Source organism: Orcinus orca, chromosome 4 (genome assembly GCF_937001465.1).
Source record: "Orcinus orca chromosome 4, mOrcOrc1.1, whole genome shotgun sequence".
Taxonomy (NCBI): domain Eukaryota; kingdom Metazoa; phylum Chordata; class Mammalia; order Artiodactyla; family Delphinidae; genus Orcinus; species Orcinus orca.
This window is the reverse complement of record NC_064562.1, coordinates 123,496,463-123,515,936: the sequence shown is the minus strand read 5'-3', so window position 1 is coordinate 123,515,936 and position 19,474 is coordinate 123,496,463. Positions and strand designations below refer to the sequence as shown.

The window sequence follows — 19,474 nt, the reverse complement described above, 5'->3', positions numbered from 1 at the left end:
CTGGGACAGCAGAGCGTTAAACCAAGCCTGGGGTCCTCCTAAGGCGGCCCGAGGTGGAGCAGGCCCTGAGTCGCTGCGATCATTTTAGTCATGGGTGAGTCAGCACGGCTCCCTGACAGGTCTCAGCCTCTGCGTTAGTCGAGCCATCTCTGAGCAACATGACAAAGCAAGATGGTCCCCTCACCGCGCACTTTAAAACACCAAGCACGGTTTCTGGTCTTCGGGTTCTTTAAACTAACCGGTAAAAAGAAAGAGAAGTTTTTGCTGAGGGAAACAGAAATGAGAAGAGCCAGCAAGCAGAAGGAGAGCCCTGGATGTGAAGTTTTTAAAACTAATACAAAGCATCAAGCTCTCTCCAGAGCTTAGAGCTTCTACCTCCAGGCCAGAGTCTAGGAGTAGGCAAGGGAGGCTCCCAGGGGCAAAATTTAAGGAGGCACTTATTCTCAAGGTTGTGCAAGTGCATGGTGGGCCCCTGGGACTGGTGTCTCCTTAAAGCTTGCACCCTCAGTGTCTGGCTGGCTTCATCCTACTCCAGGCTCTGGTCAGGGCCATTCAGCAGCACGTGCTAATCTGAAGACTCTTTGTAAGGCCAGTGGGCAGCAAGTGACCCTAGGCCAGGGCTGGACAAAGGCCTGAAGATTAGGAAAACAGGCTATCCTGGATGGGGAACACCTTCTGGAATTCAGTGACATGAGGAGGCCCTTTGGAGCTGTCCTGTTGCCAACTCTGGACAAGTCAGCTTGAGCAGGTAAAGAACTGGGGATCCCACAGGTAGCTCTGTTGTGTTGCACTCTGCACATCGCAGTGACCTGTGTAGGCTCTGGTCAGTCAGAAACAGTTCAGCTGACTTACTTGTCTGGGAATTCAGACAGTCAACTGCTGATATGAAAACAGCTCCACCTGTGTTAGCTCAGCTTTGTTTCAACAACACTGTATTCATTTCAAACAAATCTCAACAACACACAGGCTCCCACTCTTTTATGTGAAGAGAAATGACATGGTAATTCTGTTGATCCTATCTCCCTTTCTTTTTTTATTTCCCTGCCATCTCACCACACTCGTATTCTCCTACCTCCCTCTTACTTCCTCTCCCCATCCCCTAACGTAGCTTCTAGGTGCCCCAGTGACCATTACCAAGCATTGAAAGTGGTTTCATTTGTGGCCAAGTAAAAGCCCTCTGCAGGTCCCATCAGAGACCTGGCTGGGCGCACAGGCAACAGTTTCCCAAAGTGCAGACTATCTTCATAAAGTAGTTTGACCCTGGAACCTTGTCTGATTTCGGCTTTCTTCTGTCTACTGCTTTGTCTGGATTTTTGTTCCCCTTTTGCCTTGAAAAGTGCAATTATTTCGCAGTGCCTGATTTTCCTGGTAGAGGATGGAAAGGCCATGATTAATTTGTCCTTGCGTTAATATACTTCATTTCCTTTGATCTTTATTACCCATCTGTATCTTCCTCAGAGGTCTTGTTTACATAAAACAGGACTCCTGGATGCAGAAAGTGCTTAATGAGTCTCAGCATAACCACTACAGAGCAAACATGGTACACTCACCCTTTATAATTATGAATCATTTGACAGTATTAAAAAACGTCTTCAGCAAATGGTGCCAGGCAGCTTCTTTCTAGATTTTTTTTATTACTATAAAAATCAGCCATAAACTAAATTATGAGCTTGGTCTATGACATTCTGGCATTAAGCTCTAATAGTAAGGGCATATGTCTTGAACTGTGCTTAGATTACAGGCTTGAATAATTCGGTTCTTCTTACTCTTACAAGTCCCTCCCTCCTTCCCTTCCTTCCTTCCTTCTTGTTTTAACCATTTGTGCACAGAGCACAGAGCAATAAGACTTCAGGGGCATCAGCCCCCTCAAGCTTACTCACACCTTATTTACTCACCAAAGGATCTCTGCTTCAGCAAGGCTGGCATGAAAGCCTAAGTTGCTGAACAGTGGATTTCCCTCTGAATGAGACTGTATCATGAACAAAGAGCTGGGAGCAAGTAGTTCGGTTCTAACAACTAGTAATTGAGCACCTACTATGCGTCTGATATTGTTTTAAGTGTTGACGGAAACCAGATGTGGGAGCAATTAATCCTATCCTGGTGTGATGAGAAAGCCTATGGAGTTCAGGAGATATTTGATCTGGGCTTTGAAGGATGACTAGGAGTTTGCTAGATTGATGAGGAAGGACATGTCAGGTAGAAGGTCCAAGATAATAAAGACATGGAAATGTGAAAACACACGAGGGTTTGGGGAAAGCTTTCACAGCCTGTTATGGTTGGTTTATGGGGATTCTAGACAGGCATGACTGGATTGGAAGACAAAACTGGGAGTGAGAGATAGATGGCTTGTGAAGGGACACACAGTTCATTGGGAAATTCAAAGGGGGGACATTTCATTCATTCACACAGACATTTTTGAATGCCTTCTACATAAATGGCATGGAACTGGGTGCTAGAGTGGAACAGAAAATGTGTTCCTTGCTCTTCAGGGGTTCACAGTCTACCTGAGAATATAGAAGTACATAAATAACTACGGCTCAAGGCAAAATGAGAATAAGGGAGTGACAGAAGATGTATAAAGAAAGCTAATGCGTGGGAGCAATGAATGCCATCTGGGAAGGCTCCAAGAAGGGGTGACTGGTGAGAAATATGTGTCTGGGGATAAAACGAATGATATAAAACAAGGGCAAGAACATTCTAGGCGAAAGGAATGACCTGAAAAAGTAAACAGTATGTGAGAGATCAGTTTGTGTTTAGGAAAAGGTAGAATATAGAGGCTGGCTTTGAGGAAGAACACGGTGCTAGAAAGTTGGGCAGGGATGAGTTGAGGGGAGGCCTTGAATGCCTTAACAAGAAGTCTAGGCTTTATCCAGTAGAAAATGGAGATCAACAGCTGGCTACTTAACAGTGATATTATGTCAAAAGCACGGTCTAGGCAAATATATTTCATCTTGAGAAAATACTGTTTTAATTTAGTAATGGCTCCCAAGAATATTGTCTGGAGAAGGATTCTGGGCTCTGTGGGGAAGAAAAGGATTCATTTATCCATCCCATTATAGAACCAGCCTAAAGAGTACTCCTTCTATTTGAATGGTAGAGACTCTCTGGGAAAACAATGGTTTGTCTTTGGGCATATCTCCTGTTTATTCACCTCAATAAGATCTCAGGAATAGTGGAGCAACATTCATCAGAGACTTTTATAAGAAAGCAATCCTACCCTAATCAACTCAACAGCAGACCTGAGACATCATTAGTTAGTAAGACTGGCCTAGTCCTTTGAAGTTCAAAAGCACCATGAACACACTACAAATTGTTATTAGGAACCAATGGAGAGACATCTTTCCAGCACCCAACATAAAAGACCGACTAGTAGGTGTGAAGGTTCTGCAGACAGCACTCCCTCCTTGTTCACTACATGTTCTCACGGCATTGCTTCAGCTGCTGTCCGGAACAGCTCTGCTTTTCCTGAGTATCAAGACACAGGGAATAAGCAGGGTCAGCTGGCTGTAGAAAACACTGGCATTACTTGTCAAAGACAAAGAGAAAAACAGTGCAGATCGGCTGAGAAACCTCAGAAGAAGATAATAACTGGACAGAGCAGCAGAATCTTAGAGAGGGGGTATTAGGCTGACTGTATTCTAACGTCTACGTAAGGGGGCCCTCATCAGTGATCCATAAGACACCCCCCTTCCCCAAAGGAGTTCTGTGAATGAAATTTGAGGGAAGGAATTTTTATTTTTGGATGGAAAATGATTTGCATCTTTATTGTCAATGACCTGCAACTGAAATTTAGCATTTCCTTTAATTATGAATGTAATCAACAAACCATTGGCAGTACCTGTGATTTTTTTCCACTAATAGAAACCATAGTTATTTTCATGTCTTTATGACAGTAGTTGTGGATATCTTGAAATATTGTTTATGGTCATCACTACTTTGAATTATGGTAGTTATTAGGCTCAGGGCTAGATATTGCTAAGAGCTAATAAAGAAGTATATATATTAGTGTATCACAATGTAGTTTTAAATATATATATATTCTATTTTTTAGAGCAGTTTTAGGTTCTCAGAAAAACTGAACAGAAGTTACAGAGTTCCCATGTACTCCTGTCCCCACAAATACACATACATCAACATCCCCTACCAATGTATTTGTCACAATTGATGAGCAAACACTGACACATCATTATCACCTGAAGTCCTAGTTCTACATTCTATGGATTTTGACAAATGTATAATGACATGTGTCCACCATTACAATATCATACACAGTGGTTTCACTGCCCTAAAAATTCCCTGTGTTCCACCTATTCATCCCTTCTTCCCTGCAGACAAATTCGTGGTTTTAAAAAATACTTTGATAACTATTTTATTCTAATTGTTTTCTTTTTTTAATCCTATTATTTCATGGTTTTAAAAATCCTGAGAAGGGGTCACTGGCTTCATTGGACTCCCAAAGAGTCTAAGGCAGAAGTAAGTTAAAGAACTTCTCCCTGTTCTCACATCCTCAGGGATGGGGTCTCCTCTTTCTTTCTCCTCCAGCAGGCAGGCTTTCTTCCTCCATCTCGCCCTCTGTAGACCTCCCATGCCTCTCTTTTCAAGTAAAGCAATTTGACTTTGTCCCAGTCTCTCTGTCTAAACTTGCATACTTTATACTGAGATCGAGGAACTTGTTAGTGATTAGAAAATAAAAGATCCTCTGGTTACAAACACCCACCCTCCTTAAAAGCAGTGGGGATTATACATAACAATTTTTTCTTGTCATATGTTCAAATTAAAAACTAGAGGTTTATTATATGTCCAGAACAGGAGCCAGACCATTTTACATTTCACCAAATTCCATAAAGGGTTATGTGGGGAAACTGCAGTTACATGGTACCACCTTTCTGATTGCTCTCCAGGGATACTTTTGCACCCTTTGTAGAAGGGCACCTGGGAAATGGTGGCTTGCCCATCCCTTAATTCACTTCTGTCTCCACTTGGTACACCCCTTTCCCATCCTACCGGTCTTGTCCATCTGTCTCTTACACCATCTCTTCTGGGAGGTGTTTTTCCCCTAACCCTCCAGGCACCATCTCCCCTGGATGGACCCAACACTTATTGTATCATATTATAATGGTTTGGTTAGTAATAACAGTTAAGACTTATTAAGTATCTACCATGAGCCAGGCACTTTTTCCCCACCATCTCAACTGTGGTTCAGTAAATGTTTAGCCTGTGCTGCATGAGAGTAGGACTTTACAAACGTGATATTCACAACCCTACTGATACTGCCTTTGTCCCTAGTTCACAGATGAGGAATTTGTGACCCAGAAAAGTTACATGATATTTCAAAGGTAACACAAACTTGCTCAGCTTGACTTTAAACTCTGCATCTACCTCTAAAATTTGAACACTTGAGTATTTTATGACATTAAGAAATTATTGTTAACTGTTCTTTTAGGTGTGATAATAGTATTATGATTAAATTATTTTTAAACGTTCTTATCTTTTAGAGATACATTCAGAAATATTTTCTGGTAAAAAGATCAAATAAAGTCAACTCAATAAGTCATATATATCAGGCCCAAGGTATTCCCTCAGTGCACTTCTCCAGGATCACTGTACTTTAAAAAGAACCCAACCCGGTGGCCAGAGCAGGGTCTTTCCCTAACAAGCTTTGTAACCTTGGGTGAGTCACTTCACCCCTTCCTTTTATAGATGAAGGAGTGGGGCACGATGCTTTCCAAGGCTCTGTTCAGCAGGGTGATTCTCAGACAAGATGATAATTATTTACTTCTGTCTTTCAGAACAGTTCCATAGTTAATGGTGGTGCTTTAATGAGTACAGACTGTAGCAGATAGGATCCAATCTGTCTGCGTTTAGACATAATCTTAATCAAGAAAATATTCTCTTATTAACCCTTTCTTAAAGTTAAATATTACATATTTGCCTCATTTATAAAACCTTTAATGAGAGTTGCTCTGGTTTACATGAGAGCTGAGAATCCCCCCAATGGCACCCTATGCAAACTCACTGGTCTGTACTGTCCAGAAACTGTTTTAATGATTTATATCTGTTTATTAATGCATTTAATTCTCATATCCATTTAAGATGGATATTATTGGAAGGTAAGAACTCTGAGGCACAGATAGGTTAAGAAACTTGTCCAGTGTCAGAAATATAGGAAGTGCCTGAGCTGGGATTCAAGGCAGCCCAGTCCTAAATCTGTCCTCTTAGCTGCTATACTATGTCCCTCTCAGTGTGGCTGCACGTTTCCATTAAACTGCAGGCTCCTTGGGAAAGAGCAGGGGTAAGTGACTTTGTATTCCTAGTGCCCAGCCTTGTGTCTAGTCAAGAATAGGTGTTCGGTAAATGTGTGTAGAATGAATGAAATTTATTGGACACTTTTCAGAAGCTAAATCAAAGCTCATTAAATTTTATGGATATGAATGGATGGGAGCGATCAAGCTAAGTCCTTTATTTTGAAGATGAAACAGCTGAAGACCTGAAAACTTAAGTGATTTGCCCAAGATCAGTTCGTTAGTAGCAGAACCAGAACTAAAACCTAGGTCTCTTGACTAGTAAATCACTAAAAGAATCAAAATCATAAAGGGATTGGATTAACAAATGCTTGTATCTTTTTCTTTTTTAAAGCTGTTCTTTTTCTAGCCATGGGATGTTGATGATTAAGGGAGCGAGAAAACTTTGTCCTGGTCACAGAACAGCTGGAGGGGACCCTAGAGGTGGCTTTAGGGGGGGGTTCTTTTGCATCCAAAATACCCTTACTTGGCAACAGCTGGCAAGCCAAAAAGTGTCTACTAGCCAACATGATCACTAACAATATCGCCTGATTCCCCCAAGTTATCTTTTTCTTTCATAGAGCTTGAGCTAGGAGCCTACCAACTATAGCCTCCGCCCCATTCCAGACCCCAAAACAAACAGCATATAATTAAAGACTCCCAATTCAATATTCAGATGGCTTAAGTCAATATGTGTGTCTAGTCCTTTTCTAACCCAGTTCTAGAAACTAGACTTCATTCTTTTATTTTGAGACCAAGCCCTCACACATAACCCAATTCTGATTGGACTCTTGTTCTTCCCTTATTGGGCCTAAGACACAGCCTGGATAATCGGCTTACTGCGAAATGCAGGACTAGAAAACACCTGGCTCACAGGCTGCCACTCTGCCCTCACCTCCACTTCAGCAGACATCACCAATTGATCACAGCATCCTTTCCTGCCAAGCCGGGAGGCGGCTTCAGGATCTTTCTCTAGGAAGCCACTGCACTCAAGAGGAGACCTATTTGCCACAAGCTTTATTCCTTTAAGGATCTGTCATTTGCTTCATTTTGGTTTTTCTCTCTTGAAGGAACTGGGGTTCTATCAGTGCCATGGGTCTTGCTGCCTGTCAGATGACCTTTCTCATGCTGAGCGCTGCCTGCATGCCAGAGATCCATCTCTACAGAAGACACAGACTGTCCTCCCTTCCCTGAAGGAGTGGTTTAGTAGAGGTCATTTGGGGTCAAAGCCAGAGGAGAACATATGCCTCACTCAGAATTCAATGAAGGTTAGAGGTGTGTACACAGGAGAGGAAGAATAAAAAGAAAAAAGCATTAACTTATTAAAGCCAGAGAAAGGAACTGAGGAAAACCCTAAGCAGAAATTGGAGGGCAGCACACAGAGAAAGGGAACTGGAAAGCAGAGGAGACAAAACTATGATGTAACAGATCAAGCAAGTGGATGGGTGGTGAGTGGGAGAGAATTATATATAATCCATCACATTTCTCTTATTATTGCCAGGAAGTTCAGAGTCAAATTTACTATCTGGTAACAGTTACAATAATGGCTCTCATAACTAGACTCTTTGCTCTCACCTCTCTTTAGAGGCTTAAATTTTGTGTTTTGTTTGAAAACTATGAGGTATGTCTAAATATACACACATTATCTATGTATTAATTTCTGCACTTTCATTTACAATAAGAAAGGATCGGTCCCATTTGAACACCCTAGCTGAAAATCCACAGGACCTTCGAGATCCCTCTGGAAGGAGAAATTTAAAAAGTAGCAAGAAATGAACGGTTACAAATCTTCTGTTGATCCTCCTGTCTCGATGAAGCTCAACAAGTCTCTACTGGGTTTTAAGTATGTGTTGAGCTCTGAATTGGATGCTGGCAAGGACACAAAATTGAAAAGGTGACCCATGCCCTTTGGGAGATGATCATCTTCTTGGGGATACTGACTATACAGAAATGTAATAGTTTACAAAAAAAACACCTGACTCATAATGGATATGCAGTGTGAGTGAGAGGCAAACCTCTGTTGTCTTAAACCGTTGCAATGTAGCAGTTGCCTGCCGCACAGCATACCCTAACCCAGCGATTCTCAGAGTGTGGGATCCAGACCAGAAGCATCAGCACCATCTATGCGTTTGTTAGAAATGCAAATTCTCAGGCCCCACTCCATACACATGGAATCAGAAACTCTGGAGCAGGGCCCAGGAATCTGTGTTTTAAGAAGCACTCCAGGGGATTCTCATGTGTTAAAGTTTGAGAACTCCAATGACAATATTCTTTGCCATGGATACCTCAACATTTCCCCCTCTTCTTCCTTGCATAGCACAGGACCAGATCATGCAACCCTACATGCTCCCGGGGAATGGAATGAAAAATGAAGCCACCTTGCTCAAGTTCTAAACTAATAGTTCCCTTTACAAAAGTTTAGACTCAAATATTTAAGCAAGAGGCCTTGTTTAAAATGATATCAGCTCAAGTGAAGCTGGCCTATGCATCCTGAAAGAGGTGAATTCCAAGAACACAAGTGACCACAATTATTGATCATTTCCTATGTGTTAGTTGACCCACCATCCCCCAACCCCTCCACCTTCCCCCAAAAACAACCTATAAAGAAGACAAAATTGCCATTCTCAAATTACAGAGGAAAACACAGAAGCTAAGAGCAGTCAAGTAACTTTCCTAAGACCCCACGGTTTGTGAATGGTAGAGTCATATTTGAACCCAAATCTATCTGACCCCAGAGCCTGTGCCCTTCCTTCCTCACTCACCTTCATTAAAGGAATGAACTATTTTCTGAGAGTGCCTGAGAACACAAAGGCCCAATAGTAAGTCAACCCCAGCATCATATTACCAACCCTGCCACCAATTTGTTGGGCATGACTTCATCATTATGTCTTTAGGGGTTTTTTGCTTAAAAAATGAGAGATTCTGCTATTACCACCCACTTGCCTGTAAGCTGGAATAAACTGAGGTATGTAAAAATTTAGAGAACTAAGGATGAAAAGTGTTATAAATAGTATTTATTACAGGTATCAATAAATCAGCTAAAGAATGTAATATGCAAGTTGGAACATAAACTGAAATTAAGCCTCATAAATATAAAAGCACCGAGGGCATGCGGTTCTTTGATTTCTACAGTAAAATGCTTAACTTAAATTTTACATTAACGGGGCATCCAAATAGCCACCTCAGAGAGACATAATTTGAGAAGGTTGGGAAGGACAATCATCAGGAACATTTTTTAAATGATGGATAATCTGCTGTATATCTTGAATGTTTTTTTAAAAAAATTATAGTAGTGAAATTTGATAGTTTACTATATGCCAGGGACAGTTTCTAAGGTCTTTACATTATTGACTTATTTTACTCTTCACAGCAATCTTATGAAGTAAGTCATATTAACATCCCCTGTTTTAGAAAAAGGAACCCTCCTACACTCTTAGCTGGCATGTAAATTGGTGCAGCCACTATGGAGAACAGTATAGAGGTTCCTCAAAAAACTAAAAATAGAGCTACCGTATGATCCTGCAATCCCACTCCTGGGCATATACTCAGAGAAAACCATAATTTGAAAAGACACATGCACCCCAATGTTCACAGCAGCACTATTTACAATAGCCAAGACATGGAAGCAACATAAACGTCCATATACAGAGGAATGGATAAAGAAGATGTGGTACATATATACAACGGAATATTACTCAGCCGTAAAAAGAATGAAATAATGCCATTTGCAGCAACATGGATGGACCTAGAGATTACCATATTAAGTGAAGGGAAAGACAAATATCATATGATATCGCTTATATGTGGAATCCAAAATAAAATGATACAAATGAACTTATAGACCCACAGACATAGAAAACAAATTTATAGTTACCAAAGGGGAAAGGTGAGGGGGAGGGATAAATTAGAAGTTTAGGATTAACATATACACACTACTGTATATGAAACAGATAACCAACAAGGACCTACCAGATAGCACAGGTAACTATACTCAGTATTTTTTAATAACCTATAAGGGAAAAGAATCTGTAAAAGATTTATATTTATATATATATATATATATATATATATATATATATATATATGTATATATAACTGAATCACTTTGCTGTACACCTGAAATTAATACAACATTGTAAATCAACTACACTTCAATAAAAATAAATAAATAAATATGTAAAATGAGACAAAAAATTTTAGGCAATCTGGCTCCACAGTGTATGTCTTAACTGCAATGTTATATACTAGTACTTCTATGTTGATAAATTACTATTTTTTAAATCTCTTCTTCTTCTCCCATTAGCTCATTCCCTCTTCTCTTTTCATCATTATCTCTGGCTGGACTCATTACTCGGAACTCCAGCAGTAGGTCAATGAATGTTGCAATAAACTACAACACAACAAAACACCACCGCAATGACCGCAGCCTTTGTATCCTTTTCAAATGAAGCCATCTAGACAAGAATGTTCTTTAAGCAGGTTCATGTCAAGGAACCTTAAAACAAGCAGTGAGCATTTTGCCCTGGCACACAGTATATCAAAAGGAACACTGGGTACATATATAGATAGCAATTCTTTGTACTCAGTGATAACCCTTGCTCTTCTCAACCTCACATGCTTCCTTTCTCTGGCAAGTCTCACTTAATTTCTCTTATCTAAAAACTCTACCCCAAATTGATGCCTGCCAGATAACTTTCTCAATGCAATTCCATTTCAAAGTATTTTAGCGTTGGTCAAATTCTTAGAAGTCAACTAAGTTGATCCCATGAAGCCCTGAGAAGCAAGCAACTTGCCCAGCATAACTCAGTGGGTTAGTGCATAGCACAGCTCTGAACCCCAGATCTACCCTGCAGTCGGCCTTCAGAGGAACACCCCTGAATCAGGACAGGAAGTGGGAACATGGGCTCTGCTCTCCAACAGACCCTACCTACTGCCAGTCCCAGTTTCACCACTTACTAGAAGTGTGATCCTTAAAATTATTTACTCAGACATTACTATCAGAGAGAGATCAAAATATAGTTAGTTACAAAGGGTATAGGACTATATACTTAGAAAAGCCAAAGAACTTCAGTAAAAAGCTATTTACATTCAAAGATAATCTTTTATCTCTCCTGTGCATGATAAACATGCAAAAATTGATATTTCTGTATACCAGTAATAACCAATTACAATGTTTAATTAATTTCTTCTCAAATATTTACCGAAAATACAAAATACAGATTTAGCAAGTGATACACATTACTTATATTTTGAGAAATACTTTAATTGGTTTGGTAGAAGAAGAAATATTTCTGCTTCTAAACAGAAAAATTCAGATATATAAAGGATGCCTAATTCTTCACATACACAAAATATATGTATCTTTAATGCAATCCCAATCAAAAGCCCAATAAGATTTTTACTAGTATTCTGCAAAATTAAAATAAAATTCATCTGTAAAAACAAATGGGTCAAACTATATAATATTTTGAAAGAGATGAGCAAGGATAAAAGACTTTTTATCAGATAGTGAAATATAATATAAAGCAAAAATCCGAACAAGCAGTGTGTTAGTTCTAATACAAAACTAGACATACACACTAATGGATCTATATAGGAAGTTTGTTATGTATAAGAATGTAATACTTGATATGGAAATTTAAAATGTTTTTTATAAATGGTGTTGTATTATCTCATTAGAAATTGGGGGAGAGAAGTAAACTTAAGTCTATACCTCACACAAAACCCAAATGAGTTCCAAATGCTGTTAAGAATTAAAGAAAAAATAAAAACAAAAACTAGTAAAAAGAAGATCTAACAATCAAATATTAAGAGGAAGAATAACTTCATAAGTTTGAAAAAGATGAAACTTCCCTATACAAAGACAGCTTTCCTTTAAAAAATTTTCAATTATAAACATTAAAATAAAAAGGTATATGGACTAAGAAAAACAATTTCAGTGAAAATGGCAAATGATCATTCTTATATCATCTTGACGATATAAAAAGGCTGCTCAAATCAATTTTTGAATGATGTGGAAATAAACTAAAATAAATTATATAAAGAGCTCTCACACATAGACAAGAAAATAATAAGATGCAAATAAATAATTAGGCAAGGGACAAAACACAGACAATTCATACAAAAAGAAATATAATTAATAAACAAGCCAATGGAAAAAATATTAACATCACTATTAATAAAGAAATGCAGATTAAGGCAACAATGGGGCACCATTTTCCAACTGTAAAATTAACAAACATTGTGTTTCAATAAAAATACTCAGTGTTGGTGAAATCATAATGAAATTGTACACTCATATTTTAGGTATCAAGGTAGAGGAACACAAGTACTTAAGCCACAAAAAAGGAATTCCTCTGTGTAAAAAAAAAAAACAAAAACAACAAACTTTTAAAAATAGAAAAGCTGTAAGCACAAAGGTGTTTACAGCAGTGTTTTTTTTTTATTAAAAAGTTCAACGATTATCTAAATGTCTCGGCATGTACTTCCTCCAGGAAGCTTTGCCTTCCTCCCTGCCCTGCTGCTCCCTCACCTTCAGGGTTCAGTCTCTAGTGTGTCCCTGTCACTGACATGTCCTTAGCCTTCGGCACAGGACCTGGCATGGCACATAGTAGGGGTTTAGGAATTATCAATTGAATGAGTGAATCAATGAATGAATCAAGTGAATCCACGTTAAACAGTAGCAGATGGCATTAGTATGGCTCTTGATGAAATATGAAGCCATTAATTTGTTAATTATGAAGATTATGTTGCAACTCAGAAAATGCTTCAGGATAGCAGCACCAAGTGGGGGAAAAAACAGAATACATAATTGCACATATATTATGATTGTAACTAGATAATAGTTGTAGGCACACAGACGAACCCTGGAAGATATGTAAATTTCATAATGTTTTTTGTTGGAGTCATGGGATTATGGATATTTCAGTCTTTTACTTTTTTAAAAAAGCATATTAATTTTTCTCTTTTTACAACTATAAAAAGACAGGGGAAAAAATTCACAAGCCTTGAGTCAGAATACTTGGGTACCAGTCCTGGCTCTACTATTTAATAGCTTTCTGACCTTGGAAAACCTACTGGAAATCTTTGAGCCTCAGTTTCCTCATCTATTAAATGGGGACTATAATAGCTTCTTCTCAGAGTTGTTGTGAGGTATAAATGGCCTAATGTATGTGAAAGGATTTTATAAACTAGAACGTGCTATATAAATGAGATGCCATTATTATTAAAGTAGACTAGGTTTCCTAAGAGAAGTAAGTTTTTTTCTTCCAAATTATTTACGTTTAGTCGTTTACATACAACACACAAAAAATTCCAAAGTCACTGAAACACACACCATCCTAACTGTGTTTCACAAGCTAATACTAGACAAAACCTAAAGACAGATCCATCAGGCTGTATTGGATTTCCAACTGGGTAAGTAGAAGGACCCATGAGGTGCTGGGGATGCATGGGAAATTACCCCAAAGGGAAAAGCTTTCTCCAGGTAATCAAATAAGGAAAGTCACAGGGAATCTATCACCAACTTTTAAGTGTTAATTATTTAATTTTCAAAAACCCATTCCTGTCCCTGTTCACCCGGTCCTCTTCCTTCTAGATGGTAGCTGTTATTGCTTTATTATGTGTTCTTCTAGGATACTTTATGCACATGTAAGCAAACGCAAATGTGTTATTTTCTTCCTTTTAGAAAAATTTAACTATACATCTTGGGTGCTATTTACATATTGCTACATAAAGAGTTTCCTTATTCTTTCTTTTGCCGCTGTGTTCTACTCCATTGAATGGATGTACCTTTATATATTTACTTTATAAGTTCCTTTTGTAAGAATATCCAGGTTGTTTCCAATCATTTGCTCTGCCCTCTGAGGAAGGAAGGTTTCATTCTGCCTTAAGCAGTGGCAATGAGGCCGCCGGAGATCAGGTCCAGAGTGACCCCAGCCTAGACAGCCCACTGCTCGCTGCTCTTCTAAACAAATAGACAGACCTTTGGAATCTTCTCAGTTATTTTTCTTGCCCTTGATCAAAACCATATACTTGGGAGGATCTATTTCAGTTAGCCCTTTTTTTTAAAAGTCAGTATAATGCTACAATTAAGAGTCTGAAGCCAGGCTGCCTGGGTTCAAGTGCTGGCTCTTCCCACTTGCTATTCAAATTCTCTCCATCTCAAAATGGGGATAATAATAGAGTATACACCTCACAGGGTTTTATAAGGCTTAAGTGATGTATATCATCATCTATACATACATATACATACTATATATGTATCAGTGGCTCTTATAATGTCCAACATCTTTCAGGGGGTATTTAAGAAGCAGCAGCCCAAATAATAAAAGGTGTCTTTATCTGAAGGAAATATGCTCGAAATCAGTGGTTCTCAAAGTGTGGCCTGTGGACCAACAGTACCACCTGGAAACTTGTGAGACATGCAAACTTGCTGAATCAGAAACCCTGAGGGTGGGAGGGACGACCCAGCAAGCTGGTTTTTAACAAGCCCTCTAGGTAATTCTTATAAACGCTATGGTTTAAGAACTATTGTTCTAAAACGTAGGGTTTGGCGGGGGAGGGCGGTTTTAAAACATATTCAGATCACGGAACACCTGAAAATCATGTTCTTATGGGATATCATGAATTGGTGACACAGAATTCCATGCATTTTACTAGTGGAAAAATATGCCCATATTATTTGTATGATGTTTTCTGTATCTCAAAACATATAAAGAGAATTGTTTTCTCTTAGACCACATTTCCAAAGTCTTCTCTTAGCAACTGTTTGCTACTAGTTCAGTAGCACTGATAGATTTAATAGCAGGTGTCAATATTTTAATTAAAAATATGGAGGAGAAAAATTCAAAATGGAAAAATTCTAACTCTTAAACTTACTCTATAATGACGAAACGGGACTTAACCACTATGATTTAACTTTAGCCATTTTTTCATTTGTTTATTCATTCAGCCATTGTTTACTGAGCATTGACTATGCTGTCAAAACTGTGCTGAGCCCTTGGAATTCTAAGACTGGCAAGAGGAGGATATGATCTATCCATTGATCTATCATATGATCTGTCTATAGAAAATCACAGTCCAGCTTGTACTATACCCATGTTTCCAAGCCATTGGTCAGAGTTTTCAGAGAGAAACAAGCCATTACTGTTCCTATTCTCCCTGGAACCAGCACGGTGCTTTCTCCAATGAAGAAATGCTATTATCCTGTAGCATAAACCACGGATGTCAAATAGGCCAATTTCAGCCAGATGGCGGGGCCTCCCTGGAGCACTACTTTGAGAGAGATTCTGAAACAATAGTCTCACTGGGCAGGAAAGAGTGCTGGACACAAGAAAAAAGAGCGTACCAACATAAGGATTTTTTATTTGCAACCCTTGAAGAGCATAGCCTTCCTTTTCCTTTGGAAAGAACCTCCCATTTCCCAAAGGAAAAGGGAGGCTATTTCTCAGCATTTCGTGGACTGTAAAATCATACCCTTTGCCTTGTGTCCCTCTGAGTCTCCTCACATTGTTGGCTTTCTCCTTTTCCCTTGTGTTTTCCTTCTCTAAGAGCCATTGGGAATGGCCTGGTCAAGTTCAAGAGTCAGTGAACAGTGCTTCCTGATGTCAGATACATTAGCATGGAATGATTTTCCCTGTGGTGTTTGGGCCAAGGCCCCAGAGCCCAGCCCTGTTCCTTTCTTCCATTGGCTTCAGGACACATGGCTTGCTCTAAGTGTGAAACAGCAGGATTTGTTTCCCTGAATGAGAGAGCACACACTTTCCCCTTTGCTACTCGGTTGGCATGACACAGATGTGAACAAATGGCCCTTCACCTTCCACCTCCATGTCAACCAACCCCTTGGAATAAACATAAAGAAGATTCCCACTCAAACTTCATGGAGGAGGACACAAGAGGAGACAAAATGGGCATTACAGCCAAGAATCCACTCTTTGGGCTGGTTCTCCATTTGCTCTACAAGTAAAAAGGTGTGTATGGCATTTCTAGCTTACTCTTTATCTGCTTATGTGCCTCTCTTACAAGGAAATCATGAATCCCTATTTAGGATCCATTAGGCTCACAGCTCTGAGGAAGTCTGAACCAGATCAATCTAGCTCATGTGGTCAGCTAGAACTATAATTTGGAATGCAGTGCAGAAAACCTGTTCCATGCTTTAAATGACAAAGACTCTAGAACTCCAAAGATTTTTATTTTCCAACCCATTTCCTTCAAGAAGAGCCAACATGGGGCTTCCCTGGTGGCGCAGTGGTTGAGAGTCCGCCTGCCGATACAGGGGGACACGGGTTTGTGCCCCGGTCCGGGAAGATCCCACATGCCGCGGAACGGCTGGGCCCGTGAGCCAAGGCCGTTGAGCCTGCGCGTCCGGAGCCTGTGCTCTGCAATGGGAGAGGCCACAACAGTGAGAGGCCTGCGTACCGCAAAAAAAAAAAAAAAAAAAACAAGAAGAGCCAGGGGTCTTCCCTGGTGGCGCTGTGGTTGAGAGTCCGCCTGCCAATGCGGGGGACGCGGGTTCGTGCCCCGGTCCAGGAGGATCCCACATGCCGCGGAGCGGCTGGGCCCGTGAGCCATGGCCACTGGGCCTGTGCGTCCGGGGCCTGTGCTCCGCAATGGGAGAGGCCACGGCAGGGAGAGGCCATGGCAGTGAGAGGCCCGCGTACCGCAAAAAAAAAAAGAAGCGCCAATATGGAAACATTCCCAGGAGATCTTTCAATTAGTTCTATTGAGAACAAATGGCGATTCTATTATCCTGATTTGCTAAAGACATTAGAAATCATTTTTCTCTCCCCTGAAAATGTTATTTTTTTCTCTTCTTTCCTTATATTTTGCCTCTTTATTCACATCCAAAGAAGTTCACCATATTTGTTCATCACCTGATTATTTTCAGGTATTATTTGGATTTTCCTTTCTTGGCTTTCCTTTCTAAATGTTTCTGTTTTCTTTATAAGTTTCTTCAGGTGTCTCAAACATAGTGTTTTTGAGCTCTTATTTTTCTTTATATTCATGAAAAAGTACATGTATGATCTGGAATTATCTAATTCTAAACCCCACCACAAAATGATGCTTTATGACTTTTGTCAAGTTGTAAACTGGGAATCACATCAATGTTTCCCACAAGATAACTAATTGTAAAAACTATTAGGTCTTCACCTGACTGATTCTAATTTTATACCACTGTGACATCTGATTAAAAGACGGCCAACTCTCTCATCAAAAAATCTACAAACAAATACTGGAGAGGGTGTGGAGAAAAGGCAACCCTCTTGCACTGTTGGTGGGAATGTAAAATAATACAGCCACTATAGAGAACAGTATGGAGGTTCCTTCAAAACCCCAAAATAGAACTACCATATGACCCAGCAATCCCACTACTGGGCATATACCCTGAGGAAACCATAAATCAAAAATGGTCATGTACCACAATGTTCATTGCAGTACTATATACAATAGCCAGGACACGGAAGCAACCTAAGTGTCCATCGACAGATGAATGGATAAAGAAGATGCAGCACATATATACAATGGAATATTACTCAGCCATAAAAAGAAACGAAATTGAGTTATTTGTAGTGAGGTGGAAGGACTTAGAGTCTGTCATACAGAGTGAAGTAAGTCAGAAAGAGAAAAACAAATACTGTATGCTAACACATATATATGGAATCTAAAAAAAAAAAACTGTTCTGATGAACCTAGGGGCAGGACAGGAATAAAGACGCAGAGAATGCACTTGAGGATACGGGGAGGGGGAAGGGTAAGCTGGGACAAAGTGAGAGAGTAGCATGGACATATATACACTACCAAACGTAAAATAGATAGCTAGTGGGAAGCAGCTGCATAGCACAGGGAGATCAGCTCGGTGCTTTGTGAACACCTAGAGGGGTGGGACAGGGAGGGGATATGGGGATATATGTATACATATAGCTGATTCACTTTGTTATACAGCAGAAACTAACAGAACACTGTAAAGCAATTATACTCCAATAAAGAAGTTAAAAAAAATGATTTATGGAGTTATATAAGCTCTGGGGTTTATATGTGTTCATTCATATGTTATTCATGATCTATTCATACATATTTACAAATAAATCTCTGCTCAAACCACCCCCCCAAAAAAATAAAATAAAAAATAAAAGATGGCCAACTCTCAATTAACCCTAATAATAATGGATAAGAAGAGTACTATATGTTAAATTAAATCACTTACTGTTTCTATAATAATATCAATTTCCCCCTCACCAGAATGCAGAAGCTACATTGAAGGGTAAAACTGACAGGCTTACTTTTTTTTTTTTTACATCTTTATTGGAGTATAATTGCTTTACAATGGTGTGTTAGTTTCTGCTTTATAAAAAGTGAATCCGTTATACATATACATATGTCCCCATATCTCTTCCCTCTTGCGTCTCTCTCCCTCCCACCCTCCCTATCCCACCCCTCTAGGTGGTCACAAAGCACCGAGCTGAAGGCTTACTTTATGTTGCTTTCCTTCCCATCTTCTTTTAGAAAACAATGGGCAAAGACAAAGGGAAAAAGGGTAAAGGATGAACATCACGAAAGTGCCATGAACTATCCCTAGAGAGTAAAAAAATGGACTTTCGTTGGGACTTTCAAGATTGTGGATATAATACACCGTGTCCATTCACTGGCTCTAAGCACAGTTTTTATAGCCAGTCGTAAAATGGAAAGTAAAGGTTCATTGTGAAACAGTTGACACATATTTAACAAAGGTAAGACAAGCTGGCCCCACTATAATTTATACCCATTAGCATGGGGTTCAGTGGTGATCCTATGGTAGAGGGCACAGCTAATAAAGAACTTCAAAAGAAGAGAGAACAAATTATGAAATGTAGATTAGTGTAAACAGTTTACATTTTCAACGATGGTGAAACTAAATTTAACTAGCAAAGATTAGCAAATATCACTATTAGTTCATATAAATAACCCAGCAATTCTGGAAATGGATACAGATTTCACACGAGTTTTGCCATAAAAAAAGACCCAGTTACTATCTCTAAAAGCTACACTATTTTACTTTTAAAATAAATGAAATGATAGCTCTTGAAAGCACTTCAGAGAGGTTATCTGTCAAATCTACACTTGTAAAGATTTTCCTTGTGAAGACAGAGAATAACTGGATCCCTTTGCCTTGTAATAACCCTCCACAGTTCTAAAAATGGGAATTAACTGACTCC

At 39.4% G+C, this 19,474-nt stretch overlaps 1 long non-coding RNA gene across 1 annotated transcript in view; it reads right to left on the bottom strand.

Annotated features, from left to right (window-relative positions):
* Nucleotides 1-3,194: 3,194 nt before the first annotated feature.
* The window catches only part of LOC125964193 (uncharacterized), a 131,226-nt gene continuing 114,946 nt past the window's right edge, over nucleotides 3,195-19,474 (bottom strand). Inside the window, exon 4 of the long non-coding RNA XR_007476934.1 lies at nucleotides 3,195-3,465. This is a non-coding gene — a long non-coding RNA (uncharacterized LOC125964193). The remainder of the gene's footprint in view (nucleotides 3,466-19,474) is intronic.